General features: G+C 40.8%; 1 protein-coding gene and 1 long non-coding RNA gene across 5 annotated transcripts in view; one reads left to right on the top strand and one right to left on the bottom strand.

Moving 5' to 3' along the window:
• opcml (opioid binding protein/cell adhesion molecule-like) overlaps positions 1 to 16558 on the bottom strand; it is a 424175-nt gene that overhangs the window by 212457 nt on the left and 195160 nt on the right. The window lies entirely within an intron of this gene.
• Positions 7207 to 15990, top strand: LOC116374402 (uncharacterized). 3 transcript variants are annotated; one of them, XR_004210319.1, is made up of 4 exons: positions 7207 to 7420; positions 8111 to 9430; positions 9628 to 9762; positions 15783 to 15990. It is a non-coding gene; the product is annotated as an uncharacterized LOC116374402 (long non-coding RNA). The 3 variants fall into 3 exon arrangements; XR_004210320.1 differs by lacking the exon at positions 15783 to 15990 and having other exon boundaries at positions 8111 to 8185; positions 9298 to 9430; positions 9628 to 11351; XR_004210318.1 differs by lacking the exon at positions 15783 to 15990 and having other exon boundaries at positions 9628 to 9992.

Raw genomic sequence — 16558 nt, 5'->3', positions numbered from 1 at the left:
TATTCCTTTTCCTTTTAGCCACGTAAAGACTGTTCCTCTTTTTTAATATTCTGCTAAACCATTACAATTAATACTGGCTGTACTTATTCCACCCCTTACCATAACTAGATACTAGTCTAAATTGACCATAATTAATGACCATAATTAGTGCTTGTAAATGTACTGCCATGAGGTATTATGACGGTCAAAATGAGAGATTTAGAATTCAAGAAACAGGTTCTAGCAATATGTTTTATATTCCCTATTCCCTATATTCCCATACAATAGAGTATTATTCCAAAATGTCCCTGTTCTGATATCTTCCCCTTGCTTGTTGTAAACCTAGATAAACATGTAGATAAAGACATACTGTAGAAAAGATAGACAAACAAAAAACATATTAAATGATAGAAAGGGAGAGAAAGAGAGAGAGAGATCAAGTGGGTATGTGTAAGTCCGTATGTGTAAATGGGCATGTAATTGAGTGTGTGATTGTTCATATCAACTTCATAGTGTTCACATATTCTTACAGTTCCCATACTTTTTTTTTCGTAACCTGACGTCACCGTAGAATTTAGTACAGCCATGGTGTTATGGAGCTGTCTCGGAAGAGCTGTCCATCTATAAAGAGTTTGTCCACAATGAGAAAAGCACGATTATCCCTCTCCCTTTGTTGCCTCTGTACGGGATACAGCCTCTTGCGGCGTTTGTTTATCTCCCGTGGAAATAGGTCATTGAGACTGAATTCGGTCCTTTTAGCTCCCTTCCTCTGCTTTTGATCAGCTCCTTTTGTTGGTAATGTTAAAATCTTGCGATGACAGGTCTGGGACTCTTGATCTTGTCGCTCTGATCTCCAAGTCTGTGTAGTTGGTGGAAAGTCACCTTGTTTACAGTCTCTAGAGGAAGTCTCAAGGAGTATTGTATGAACTCTCTGATCGCCTCCTCTGGATTATTTTTGGCTTACTCTTTTATATTTACTGAGTATGAGTCTGTAAATTAACTGTGACAACTGCCCAGAAAAGCTTGGTGCCGCTGTAATATGCATCAGGTCATGCAGATAAAGATAAGGTTGAATCGTTCCTTAGATTTCATATTCGCTGCACATCACACTCTTTAACTGTAAATCCTGCCCAGTTCAGATAAGAAGTGCTGTACTTATTGTTTTGGAATCTAAGTACATCTGATCCTTATCATGGCTTCATGTAACTGTTCTGCATTAATATAAAACATTGTGTGCCGCTTTAAAGCAGAGAGAGAAAAAATCTAAGCCTGGCGAGACAGACTACTCACGTGAGCGAAACCGAGACGACTATTGACTGCAGGGTTATCTTCACCCCATCGCCGATGTTATCCTCAAAGATAGCGATATGCTTCACTCTCCAAGAAACATTGGAGGACTTCCTGCCTTGAGAAAGAGTGACCTTTTCAACTTCAAATGAGTACAGGTTTAAGTAAATTTGCATGGGATAGTACATGTAATTTTGCACTTCTCCTTAGCCCCTGTCTCCCTGTCTGTCACATAGAACATGGGAAGTAAGATAAGGTCCCTTCAGTGATGACGCCAAATGAACACTCATTTGACATTCAATTCCCAAAGGGAGAGTTGGTAAAGTTAAAAGTGCATCAGTAAGACAGTATGCTACTAAGGTTTATGAAGGTGGAATTGCTCGTCCTTGCTCTGGAGCTAATTTTATCAGATGTACCGACATGGTCTGGAAACATTCTATTATTTGCAGGACAAATGTGCCACCCCTTAGGCAGACAAATGTGCGCAATGCACTCTACTGAGAACACCGTTGGCCCCTGCACCTTCACAGCTATAGATCCTCCTCCAATGCGAGCTCTTATATCCAACGCCATAAACACCGACCCATCCAAATTATTAATTAAACTACTATCAGTGCCTATTCAGATATTAATCTTTAGGAGGGCACCTTCCCAAAGCATTTCACATGTCAGCAAATGACCATGTTATTTAATGCGGTACCCTCTTAAAATGAGATGTTTATCTTTTATTCATAGCTTCCCTGTGCCGTGGTCTGACTAGGTGTACTAAAGGTAAGACATATTTCAGACGAGCACCATATTTCAGACAGAAACATTTTCCCTCTTGATGTTCTTTCTTCTTGAACATTACTGGGCTGGATTTTCTGCAAGATAGGAACATCATCAAGGGGTGAAATAAAAGCTTTGTCATACGGCTGTTGATGTAGAGAGATCACACTTGTGGGGAGGCTCTGGCAATCCTTCACACTGACACACAGGGCAGGGGGTGGGCACTTAAAAGTACATCATCCTGGCTGGCTGCTGGAAAAAAGGAACCTTGAGTCATTCCGATAAGAAGTTTCTCTTCCTTGTTCTTTTTCCAGTTTCACAAAACTGTGTCTGAAATGGACACCATAGGCTACAGTGCGCGTGTGAATTGTAAGTATCCATGTAAGGTAAACACATTGATATAAAATAGTACATAAAGAATGACTTCTCCAAGATGGAATCAATATGAAATGGATTTTGAAAAACTCTGCTCAGAGTGTACAGTACAGTATCACATAGGCAAAGAAAAAAGGATGGTCTGACTTTGTAAATGAAGAATCTGCTCACAGAAAGCACAACTATTATACAGAACTGCATGATAGAACAGCACATACTTGTTGGCAGTCCATTGCATAGCCTGCCCTATATACAGACAATGTCATTTACATCCAGGCAAATCCATCCACACCTGTGTATAACATCCATACAAGAGAGAGAATATGTTGAGGATGCCATGATTTATCTTGTGGGTATATTAACAGAGTCACTTTTCTTCTTCTTCTGGGTAGCGACTCACTTAACTACATTGCCTTTGTCCATACAAGACTCGCTTTCCCTTGCAAGTTTACCCCAATCATGTTTATTTGGAAGGAAAAATATGTTTTTTTAAGAACCAGATGGGCTCGACTGTAGATTTCGTCTGATCATCTTGGTAGGTTATCGTTATCGCGGACTAAAAAGACACCTCCGGGCAAATTAAACAGTGATGGACACAGTACCTTTGACCTCAGAGAAAGGTCATGTCTCTCCACGTGAGCACTGTACAGTTAATATGGGAGTCAGAGGGGTCGCTGTAAACAACCTGCCTTTTATTGCTCTCATTTCCAATGCCAAGTGAGGGACATTGGATTCTATAGATGAGGAGATAGACGAGGAGAGAGCAAAACCATTAAGTGAATAGGCAATATTCTTACATTATGCTACAGTGGTTCTTCCTTTAAAAGTTGCGTCGTACTGCAGCACACCTTGCAGGCTGCCGCGGAATTATATGGCATATGTGCATATTATTATTGCCAAATAACTTGCCTATGGGATGTGTTGCTGTAAGGTTGTCACAGTCTCTGCAATTTAGTGAGAACGGTATGCATGTATAAGTGCAGTTTAACACTAGAACTGCTAAAGCAGTCATTTGGACTGCTCATTAATAAAGAATGTAAATCACTCTGCCATTTTTAAATGGTCCTTACCTTTTCCTACATAAGTCTATATAATACACTGTTGTTGTTAATATCACAGATAGAACTGGAGTTATAACCAGTTGATAAACACCCCTGCCTCAACTGAACCTAAACATTACCCGAAACTAATTTCACACATAACTACAGATTAAATCAATTAAGTAAATAAAGTTTGATGAGGAGAGAGAGAAAATGGTTGAGTTGATGAGCGAGGGGAAGCGAACAATGCATCATTTTAAGAGCAAAAAAGCCCATATTGTTTCGCACAGAACAGGTGCTTGTATCACCACCAAATGAGAAGGTGAGAGACAGAAGAGAGGAAGGGACTGCACCGTTCGGATAGATAGAACAAGCTGGTGACAATGCTACGGGCCTATTATCAGCACAAAATGTCATCACTGAGAGAACAAAAAATAACATCAGAAACGCACTTACCAGCTTATGTGACATGTACATACTCCAACTGATGTCATAACGTGAAGATGCACATGTAAGCACGAGCTGACAATAATTGACTATTTTTGACTGCTGTCATATCGAAACATATTTATTATAATGCATTTATTGCTTTTGTGCTGATTTTCACTATTTCTAAATCACATTTGGCGCTTATAAATATGTATAGGCCACTGATGTTTTCATCGTTTGCATATATGAAATGTATTAAACACAATGTTAGAATGTTGCAGGCAGAATGACTGATCATTAGCTTGAAGGTGGGGTCCCTCGAGGCCCATCACTAGAGGTCTGCATGGATTCACCTATACCCGAATCTGATATGTTTGTCATGGGTCTCAGATATGTGTCATTTTAATTGACTTGTCTGAAAGGGCCTGTACAAATTCTGATGTAGGCTGCTAAGAAAGAAAGAAAGAAAGAGGCGTAGTGTGTGTAGCTTGTTGATCTTGGCCAATCATAAGTCATCAACGCGGCAATAGGTTACAGTCATAGAGCCTCCGTGTGTGGCAAAAGTTAGGTGATATCGAATCAATGGAAGATTGAATTAAAATAATGAAATTTAAAATTAAAGAAGGATAGGCTACAACGACCAAGACTCAAAAGGTAAGCTGCTACTTAATATTCTGAATGGAGTCCTGTTATTTGTAACTGTAGGATGAGAAAGCACATGCACTGCAGCATCAATTAGCCTAACTAGCTAGCCAACATTAGCTAGCTTAACTAGCTTCTCCCAGTTTGACAGGTACTATGTAATCATATTTGATGATAAACAACTTAGCTATGGCTGCTATTAGTTCACTATAGCGTGCCTCAGCTTGGTTGGTTGCTGTCTCATCTCTGCCCCCATCCTCCCCGTGTCACTCGCTCACAGTACATCCCCTCCGACGCCTGCTAGAGTAACCCCTCTCTCTCCCTCCTTTCTGCCGCTTCCCTAACTCAGATATGACTGGGTCTGGTTCCAACCAGGACTATACAGAATGGTTCTAGTTGTCCCCGTGTCCGTTCGGAATGGGTCTATATATTTTCAAAATGTATTTATGCATATCAGGTCCGGATGGGAAAGCCCCAGGTCCAATTTGGAATGGGTCAGACTTTTTGTACCCCTGAAGACCCAGCAGTTCTAGTGTTAAAGAGTGTACAATGCTGTCTCGGATAAGAGTCACAGTGTGTCGTAATTATTTACTACTCCCAGTCAATATGTGGTGCAAAGGCATATTTGCTCCTTTTCATCCACCCAAGAACAAAGGGAAGGCAAACGTATAATAATGATACTGAAGTTCATTGGCTTCGTTTCCTCTGCATTTCAAAAACCTTTTAAAACTGCACACACACACACAAACAAACAAAAACCACACACACTTAATCTCTCTATACACACAAAAAGAAAAGCCGAGATAATTGTTACATATGCTCTCGGTGCTCCTGAAATGACAATCTAGGCACAAACATCAATAAGAGATGTCCAACAAACAAAGTATCCAGCAATTCATCACACTCCCACAAAGACTCCTCATCGACTCCCCATGCTCCAGCACTCTCACAATGACACTGTGAGAGCTCCTTAGTTTTGTCAAGGCTCTGTAAATGCAGCCAGCTCTGTTGTGTTGTGATGAAGGCCCACGAGGGGGCAACACGGGGTGATTTACAATTACACCTTAATCCAGAAACCAGGTTCACCCTCCCTGTCTTTGAGGAGTTTACAGGAGCTGGAATGCCAGTTCCATGATATGGTGGGGCCACGAAGTCCACTAGGGACAATAGTTCATCTGTCACCCCCCCCCCCCCTTCCCCTTTCTTTACCACCCTGAGGAGATTGGGAGATAGGAGACAGAAGCCTTGTTATCAGACACTTTAGTGCCAAAGCGGTGTTCTAAGAAGAGTCAGGGACTTTTACTTCACGGGGGCATTGTCATGCTGAAACAGGAGAGGGTCTTTCCCAAACTGTTTGAAGCACAGTATCGTGTGGAAAGTCATTGTATGCTGTAGCATTCTGATTTCTCTTCACTGGAACCAAGGGGCCTAGCCCAAACCATGAAAAAGAGCCCTAGACCATTATTCATCATACTTTACAGTTGGCACAATGTATTCGGGCAGGTAAAGTTCACCTGGCATCTGCCAAACCCAGACTCGTCAGTCAAACTGCCAGATGGTGAAGCATGATTCATTACTCTAGAGAATGCCTTTCCACTGCTCCAGAGTCCAATAGCTCGAGTTTTACACCCCTCCAGTTAACACTTGGCATTGCGCATGGTGATCTTAGGCTTGTGTGCAGCTGATCAGCCATGGAAACCCATTTCATGAAGCTCCCACCGAACAGTTATTGTGCTGACATTGCATCCAGAGGCAGTTTGGAACTCGGTAGTGAGTGTTGCCATCGGGGACAGACGACTTTAACCCGCTACAGCACTCGCCAGTTCCATTCTGTGAGCTTGTGTGGCCTACCACTCTTCGGCTGAGCCATTGTTTCCATTTCACAATAACATCACTTACAGTTGACCGGGTCAGCTCTAGCAGGGCAGAAAATAATTAGGGAGGAGTGAGGAATTTGGGCCGAGGTCAGGTCAGAAGAGGTGATAAGGAACAGTCCACACTTAAGTTCCTGCCTAGCAACAGAGATCTATTGGCTGTCTAGAAGTGCAAGGAGGGGGACTCCACCTAGAAGAAGGGTATAAATATATATGTGCTTGTGTAAACATGTAATTGTGTTCTGCAGCTGTTTGATCCAGTGGGTGAATAAACTTGGTTTGAGCTTTGACTAGTTGTCCTTGAGTTTACTCTGTTTGTACAGAACCTAACTCTACAAAGTGTAAATAGGATAACTTTGGTCATAAAGTCAGTCTCTTCTAGAAACAGAGTTTGGAACCTCAGTGCATCACAATAAGTAAATTAAGATTGGGTTTGGATTACATGCCCCCTTTTGCTTCCCTTTTAGCTTCCCTTCATTGAAGAGTTCTATTATGCTGGCCCGGGTTGAGCCGTGCAATGGCTCGTCACGTCATCGGGCAAAAAACGGGGAGGGAGGAGCATCCTTCCCCAATCAAACAGTAATCTGCGTCGCTCGGTCATGTTGTCAACAGAGGCAGCCTGGTGCATTGTCCAGAAACATATATCTCTTTTCCATAAAATAAATGCTTGAATTGTTATTGTAAAGGCAGATAAAGCAATCGCTTTGAATGTGAAAACACAGAATCCTACTCATCACTCCACATCCTTGATTACGTCACTTTTGTTTTGAGCCGACTTCACAACTGTCTCACGGCCGGCAGGCATCCTGGTACCAAAACAAATGCAACCACTTTTCATCCGGTTGAAACTCCTCCCACCGTTGTAACCAGGGACAAATTCACGAACCCCCTCATTGCCCCCAACGCGCTCAAAGAATCACGGACGTTTGAGACTGAAAATATATGAATTGACAAACTATGGTTTGCATGCCCTGCTGAAGGACCCTATCATGCCGAAAAGAGGTCCTTCGTTGGTCCCCAGTGCTGGTGAGTATACCAGTAGCTAGACCATAGACTGTTGGTCATGTAACATTATCATCGCTAGCATAGCTGATGTTAGAACTAATTGTAAGAGAACCTTTTGTCATGATTATGATGTTGCCAGATTGACTTTAGATTCAGTATAACTTTAGCCAGCTAACTAAGAGTGAGGGGACCACCGTATTTAAGCTAGCTAACATTAGCATTGCTTGCTCTTTTTGACAAACTTTGCTAGCTAGTAACAGTAATGGCAACATTGCCATATCTATTAAGTAAATTTGACGACGTGATAATATTTCAAAGTTGTTTCCTAGTAATGATTTGCCTACTATAGCAAAGTCCATGTTACTCTAAATTAGTGTAATTTCGATGAAACAGTCACATTAGCCTCCGAGAAGCAACCCATGTCTAGGTCACATATAAATATTGGATGCAGATATGGTGGTACTCACGTCTGGCAACAACAGTGTACTAACTAGCAGCAACAAACGCAAACCAACCCAGGGCCATAGTAAAACATGTCACAGTTGGTTGCATAGTGTAACGGCGTCACCGGCCTGAACCTAATCCAATCTGGAGCCAGTCAGTCTACATCTGGAAAGCACAGAATTAGCTTCCTAACAATATTACATTATTTCTCAAGCTATGTTTATCATTGAGGGATGATGACAATTGTCTACCCTGTTTTTCTGTTAGACAAGGTGCACAGTTGGGTGCCAGACAGATCCTCTGGTCATGAACAGATGCTGGGACCTACCAGAAGGAGAAAAGGTTGGTATCATAACATGTCCAGCACCGTGATTGCAATGGTTTAGCGACCTATCCAACAGGTAGTTACAGTCTTGTCCCATCGCTACAACTCCCATACGGAGAGGCTTAGGTCGACAGCCATGTGTCCCCTGAAACGTGACCCTGCCAAGCTGCATTGCTTCTTGACAAACTGCTCGCTTAACCCGGAATCCAGTTGCACTAATGTGTCGGAGAAAACACTGTACAACTGGCGACTGTGTCAGCATGCATTTGCCCGGACCGCCATGGGAGTTGCTAGAGCGTGATTGGTCAAGGACATCCCGGCCGGCCACAACCTCCCAAACTCGGACGATGCTAGGCCAATTGTGTGCCACCTCATGGGTCTCCTGGTCGAGGCAGGGATCGTACCCGGGTCTGTAGTGACGCCTCAAGCACTGTGATGCAGCGCCTTAGACCGCCACTTGGGAGGCCCTTCAAAAATAATTTAATTCACTGTTCACTTGCTATGTTTGACTCAAATACATTTTTATTTGTCACATACACGTGTTTAGCGATGTTATTGTGGATGTAACAAAATGCTTGTGTTTCTAGCTCCAACAGTGATTGTTCACAGCTTGCTAGGCAAGACCTCTTGTGTTCTTGTGATCATTTTGACCCCACGGGGTGAGATCTTGCGTGGAGCCCCAGATCGAGGGAGATTATCAGTGGTCTTGTATGTCTTCCATTTCCTAATAATTGCTCCCACAGTTGATTTCTTCAAACCAAGCTGCTTACCTATTGCAGATTCAGTCTTCCCAGCCTGGTGCAGGTCTATAATTTTGTTTCTGGTGTGACTGTTTGAGGTTGTGAACAGGTGTCTTTTATACTGATAACAAGTTCAAACAGGTGCCATTAATACAGGTAATGAGTGGAGGACAGAGGAGCCTCTTAAAGAAGAAGCTTGTTTGTAGGTGACCAAATACTTATTTTCCATCATAATCCTACAATGTGATTTTCTGGATTTTTCCCCCTCATTTTGTCTGTCATAGTTGAAGTGTACCTATGATGAAAATTACAGGCCTCTCTCATCTATATAAGTGGAAAAACTTGCACAATTGGTGGCTGACTAAATACTTTTTTTGCCCCACTGTAAGTGCCACACCTTTGTGACACCTCCTCCACTGTTGTAAGTCTCCCTTGACTCCTATGAAAACTCCATCGTGAGGCCTCTGATAGTGACCGGAGTTACTGCCCTGATAACACAGATGGCTTCCTCAACAACAACAGGTAATGTGTGTTATGTGAAAAGTTGTATTCAGAAATACCCGGCTTGATAAACTAGTAGATAGACTAATTCCCCAGATAAGCAGATACAACTAGTAGAGTCATATTGTTTGTGAAGTCCATTAGCAAAAAGCTTTGTCCTTTCATTAGAACAAAATGTAATTTACCAACTGGCTGACTATTATATCACTCTGTCAAAGGCCCTCCCAGTCAACACCATTTCATAAGATTGCCTGCTGCAGTTGTTCGAGAGATGTCCAGTTTGCAGCAGAACATGCAGCATAAACACAACCAGCAAGGGGCCCTCATCAGCATCATGCAGACAAGCCCTCACTGTGAGCATTCCAATGAATGAAACAGTCAATCACATGTTGGCAAGTATCCGGCGAGCAACCTTCACCTGTAATTGGAAACAGCTTTCACAGGCTAATCATTTGTACAAATGCAAAGTACTTTGATACATTTGAGAAGCCAATTGTGAAGCATCATTTACAGTGCATTCGGAAAGTATTCAGACCTCTTGAGTTTACACATTTTGTTACATTACAGCCTTATTCTAAATTTGATTAAATTATATATTTTTCCTCATCAATCCACACACAATACCCCATAATGACATGTTTTTGTACATTTTTGCAAATGTATAAAAACCTGAAATACCTTATTTACATAAGTATTTAGACTTGCTATGAGACTCGATATCCTGTTTCCATTAATCCTTCTTGAGATGTTTCTACAACTTGATTGGAGTCCAGCTGTGGTAAATTCAATTGATTGGACATGATTTGGAAAGGCACACACCTGTCTATATAAGGTCCCACATTTGACAGTGCATGTCAGAGCAAACACCAAGCCATGAGGTCCAAGGAATTGTTCGTAGACGTCCGAGACAGAAATATAGACAATATCTAACTACTTTGGAATTATACACCTCGACATTTCTAAGTATGGCACGAACAGAACAGTTACCTAGGCATATACTGTATACATACTGTAAATTCAAAACACAAAGAAGCAGAGCACAACTAAATACATGCTTTGTTACAGATCTTAAACAGGATCCAATCCTTCTAGAAAACATTCTTCCTCGACCGAGTCAAAGTCCTTCTCGTCCAAGTTGCTTCCATCATCTGAGTTTGACTTATTATATTCAGTGTCACTGTCTGTAAATATCCTCCAACGCCTCTTTATCGGTATAGCTAACTTTTGGAAACAAATCCTCCCTGCACAATATTCTTAGTTTTTGCTTTCTTTTTGCTTCCATAGGGAGCCATTTTTATGCCAAAGTGATGAAAAGAATCTGTTCAAAATAGCAGGAATGAACCATTGAGCTCCGCACTCAGAGCGCTCTGGATGCCCATAGTCCATAGGATAACAACAACAACAAAATGTGTGTGCAAAGATTTAGTCAGTGGGTGGACATTCGATTTTCTAATTCTGTCATACATTAACGGAGAACACTGACAATAGGTTACTATTGTTCATAAGAACCAAACGATTCCTTTGAAACTATATAGCTTTATCCCAAACACAGACCAAATCGAAGCTGACCTGATCTTGACTCTCTGGGCTGTTGATAATGCTATTTCACTGGCTGACAACTAAGATATCCTTATGATCTGTGGAGCCTCAACTTTCAGCTCATATCAACATTCTTTATGACTTACAGTACCAGTCAAAAGTTTGGACACACTTACTCATTCCAGGATTTTTCTTTATTTTTACTATTTTCTACATTGTAGAATAATGGTGAAGATATCAAAACTATGAAATAACGGAATGGAATCATGTAGTAACCAAACACGTGTTACACATATCAACAAAATATTTAATATATCAGATTCTTCAAAGTAGCCTTCACTATTTTCCCTTGATGACAGCTTTGCACACTGTTGGCCTTCTCTCAACCAGCTCCACCTTGAATGCTTTTCCAACATTCTTGAAGGAGTTCCCACATACGCTGAGCACATGTTGTCTGCTTTTCCATCACTCTGTGATCCAACTCATCCCAAACCATCTCAATTGGGATGAGGTTGGGTGATTGTGGAGGCCAGGTCATCTGTTGCAGCACTCCATCACTCTCCTTCTTGGTCAAATATCACTTACACAGCCTGGAGGTGTGTTGGGTCATTGTCCTGTTGAAAAACAAATGATAGTCCCACTAAGCGCAAACCTGTGGTGGTCCTCATGAATGCCAGTTTCATCATAGCACTTGATGGTTTTTGCGATAGCACTTGAAGAAACTTTCAAAGTTCTTGACATTTTTCGGATTGACTGACCTTCATGTCTTAAAGTAATGAAAGACTGTCATTTCTATTTGCTTATTTGGGTTGTTCTTGCCATAATATGGATTTGGTCTTTTAACAAATAGGGCTATCTTCCATATACCATGCATACCTTGTCACAACACAACTGATTGGCGCATTAAGAAGGAAAGAAATTGTACAAATTAACTTTTATGAAGGCACACCTGTTAATTGAAATGCCTTCCAAGTGACTAACTCATGAAGCTGGTTGAGAGAATGCAAAGAGTGTGCAAAGCTGTCATCAAGGGTGGCAACTTTGAAGAATAAAATATATTTTGATTTGTTTAACACTTTTTTGGTTCCATGTGTGTTATTTCATAGTTTTGATGTCTTCACTATTATTCTATAATGTAGAAAATAGTAACAATTAAGAAAAACCCTTGAATGATGAGGTGTGTCCCAACTTTGACTGGTATTGTATATATACACTGCTCCAAAAAATAAAGGCAACTCTAAAATAACACATCCTAGGTGTGAATGAATGAAATATTCTTATTAAATACTTTTTTCTTTACATAGTTGAATGTGCTGAACAAAATCACACATTATCAATGGAAATCAAATTTATCAACCCATGGAGGTCTGGATTTGGAGTCACACTCAAAATTAAAGTGGAAAACCACACCACAGGCTGATCCAACTTTGATGTAATGTCCTTAAAACAAGTCAAAATGAGGCTCAGTAGTGTGTGTGGCCTCCGCGTGACTGTATGACCTCCCTACAATGCCTGGGCATGCTCCTGATGAGGTGGTGGATGGTCTCCTGAGGGATCTCCTTCCAGACCTGGACAAAAGCATCCGCCAACTCCTGGTCAGTCTGTGGTGCAACGTGGCGTTGGTGGATAGAGCGAGACATGATGTCTCAGCTGTGCTCAATTGGATTCAGGTCTGGGGAACGGGCGGGCCAGTCCATAGCATCAATGCCTTCCTCTTGCAGGAATTGCTGACACACTCCAGCCACATGAGGTTGAGCATTGTCTTGCATTAGGAGGAACCCAGGGCCAACCACACCAGCATATGGTCTCAAAAGGGGTCTGATGATCTCATCTCGATACCTAATGGCAGTCAGCCTACCTCTGGCGAGCACATGGAGGGCTGTGCGGCCCCTCAAAGAAATACCACCCCACACCATGGATGACACACCACCGAACCGGTCATGCTGGAGGATGTTGCAGGCAGCAGAACGTTCTCCACGGCGTCTCCAGACTGTCACGTGTGTCACATGTGCTCAGTGTGAACCTGCTTTCATCTGTGAAAAGCACAGGGCGCCAGTGGCGAATTTGCCAATCTTGGTGTTCTTTGTCAAATGCCAAACGTCCTGCATATAACGTAAGCCATCGAGAACTACAAAAGTTTTGCAACTTTTCTCAACAGCATTGATGCCCTGAATTTAGCAGGCGCTATCGACAGATCGGTTGAAAAAGTGATGGGCTCCTTTCTGCAAACGCCAGGGTCAGTGTGAACCAGAGTGACTTGACACAATGCTGGCCAAACAAGATGTAGCTACAAACAAAACTGAGTTAAATGGTTCAAGTCTGCCATGGAGCTACATTTTCAGATTCTACAAGTTTCTAATTTTGTCAGAAAGTCATTTTCATTGCAAGGTACAGAGAACAGTTAGCTAGCGAATGTTAGCTTGCTGGCTCCCTAGCTAACATTACTAACATTAATATTATTCTTATCAGAAATCCATTTGCACTGCTAGTTATAGCCTAATGTTAGTTAGCTAACATTTAACCTAGTTGGTTATTTTTAGCTACCTGCAGATTCATACTACAGCTATGATAATGTTTGTATTGGTAGTAGTATGAGTTGAGATTATACTGGTTCATTGTTTAGCCAGCTAGCAACATGTCTAAACAGAAGGCTCCACTTTGCCATATGATTACATGACCCATTAAGTTAGCCAGGTGTGTCTGGGATTATGGACATCTATAGTATTTCATGAACATGTGTACATGTCTAGACAATAGTGACCCATCCACTTAGCTAGATGTGGCTGGAGAGTGGTTATAGCATTTCTTTCACATGACCCATCATTTTAGACAAGTGTGTCGGGTCAGCGTCATCTAAAAATGATGTAATATTTATTACATATTTTGATCTGGACACTTTCTGTTTTTGATATTGCTACTATGCAAGTAACCATTTCACTGTTCAGTTTACACCTTCTGTATCCTGTGCATGTGACAAATAAACTTTGATTTGATATAGTGTGTGTTTACCAGAGACTACTCTCTGGTAAACACACGCACCTGCACCAAAGTCAGATTAGGATATAGGCCAAGGACTAGATAAAAGTGTATTTTACCTGGAGTTTTTCCTTATTGTAGGCTACTACTTTTACCACCTGTTAGTCTTGAAATCTTTGGTTGTTTACTACACTACTCACTCTGTTTAGCACATGACCTCCTGTGTGAATCCTAAAAGAGATGGGTGGGGGTAAGGCTAAAGAGGGTGTGAACGATACTGAATAGGTGTACACAAAGAAGAGCCCTCCAGTAGGTGTACCAAAACATTCAAGGGCCAATTTCTCAAAACGGAGGTTTTCAAAAGCAGAATTACTTTCCCATTGTTCCTTAACTGTAGTGTATGATATACAATATTCTAGCTCTGTCTCTACTTTTATCCAATGAAAAACACACAATTTCAAATGTTACATGAGACCGAATCGAGCCAGTCGGTCACAAATGAGGGCACTCCAATAATGATGGGAGAACCAGATACTGTAACATATCTAGCATACAAAGTCCACCTGTATGTCCCATTTTGCATAAGTGATGGGTAATATGGGTAATTCACATTTCACACAGGGGAATACTTGTCAGTTCTCTTATGTTTGATAGAGTATTTATTTCATCCAGTATCAATGATTGCGTTCCTTGTTGTATCATATCACAATTACTCTTTGCTAATAAAGCAGAGGTTCTCCGTGGATGACATGACACATTTAATTGAAGAATGTGTATGTGTTTAGCAACAAATGTGTCAACCTCATACTTTTCTATAAATTCAATAGAGGAATATACGTTTGCGGTCATTTGCTTCACATATGAAACATTATCATAACATCTGGATTTGATTAAATACTTGCTGTTGATGCATGTGACAGCAAAGAGTAAATGAGGATGTGTGAGACACAGTGTGCATCCAGATTCCGATCAGCACACCTTGCTATTGAAAGAAAAAAATCTCTGCTTTCTCACAGATAACCAAATATACATAATGCTACATTTACTTGCTGGTTAGTAAAATGCACAGAATATAATCGAAAACAGAACTGGTAATTAACAACAGAAATGTAATATGTACTTTTTCCCTCACCAAACACATACAATTACAACAATAATGCACAGGAACGGCTTAGAATATCAATAGATTGATTACTGAGGAGGGAGTTAATTGCAATCATAAATAATGATCCCATTGTCTTGACTGTCTGATTGTAATTACATCTAATTACATGTACTAATTGTTATCATTACACGGCATGATGGGGGACTGGATGAAATGTGCTTGTAATAATTTCTCTAAGTCAACACCCTCCCTATCTGTCTGTGAGGAAACATAAGACCTAACTGTATAATGTAAAAAATAAAATAAAAAAAAGACCTTCTAATATTGTTTTTAGTCCCTTTGGTCAATATGTTTAATTTCCGGTGGATATGTGTCAATGTCATATCACAATATTGCAGTATGGGCCTTTGGTCAATATATTTGCTGTGGATGTGTCAATGTCATGTGCAGGGTTTTGGAGTGTATTTTGATTGTTTCAGGAGAATTCATTCATGTAATGAAAAACAATTTAAAGCGTTGTTTCAATGAGGTTATGGTAATTTCCTGTATATGGTGAAGGAATATTCAAAGATATTCAGGACTCATAGCTCTACGTATGGCAAGATCTGATTGGTAAAAAAAACGATGTATACATTGAAGCCTGAAACGGGATACTTTGTATTTGGCCATTGGTCCAATTTTACTGCAATGAATTCTAATTGGTCAACCACAGGCTATGCTTTGGTAAAAACTAAATCCTTTCTCTTTGTTCAGAGGAAAAACAACGAGAACAGGAAAGAACGAATGTTGAAGATCCACTTTCAAGCATAACAACTAAGATTTGTTCACTTTGAATAAATACATTTTTCACCCCTTGATTTGCTTTGGGGTCTGTGTTATTGAAGAATAACATCAACTGATAAATGGTTCACACGGGCTAACAAGTGGTGCAGCGGTCTGAAGCACTGCTTCTCAGTGCTTGAGGCGTCATTGCAGACACCCTGGTTCAAATCCAGGCTGTATCACAACTGGCTGTGATTGGGAGTCCCATAGGGTGGTGCACAATTGGCCCAGTGTCATCTGGGTTTGGACGGTGTAAGCCGATCATTGTAAATAAGAATTTGTTCTTAATTAACTGACTTGCCTAGTTAAATAAAGGTTACATTAAAATATATATATATAATAATTATGTATTGCCCACTAGTTATGATGATTCAATAAATACTGTTGATTGAAAAGGCAAGTAAATATACTATATGACTGACTAAGATGAAGATGCATTTTACTGGGTGAATCTAACAAATAAAACATGCTTTAGAGTTTTTACAACAAAGTCAAAAATACATGTTCCCACACATCAGGTTTGTTATAAAGAAATGACAACCACTTTTTCTCAGCTCTAGTCCCTACTGATGAGAATTTTTGGCCGTACTGGTCACACTGTCATCTTCTGTATTTCTAACTGCAATTTGAGAGTAGCAGTGCACCACACACATTTTAAATCGCCTTTATTTATTTACTCAATGTCAACTGTAACAAAGGAGCCATAG

This window comes from Oncorhynchus kisutch, linkage group LG6 (assembly GCF_002021735.2).
Source record: "Oncorhynchus kisutch isolate 150728-3 linkage group LG6, Okis_V2, whole genome shotgun sequence".
NCBI lineage: Eukaryota > Metazoa > Chordata > Actinopteri > Salmoniformes > Salmonidae > Oncorhynchus > Oncorhynchus kisutch.
The sequence above is the reverse complement of the archived record's forward strand: the minus strand, read 5'-3'. Positions and strand labels throughout refer to the sequence as shown.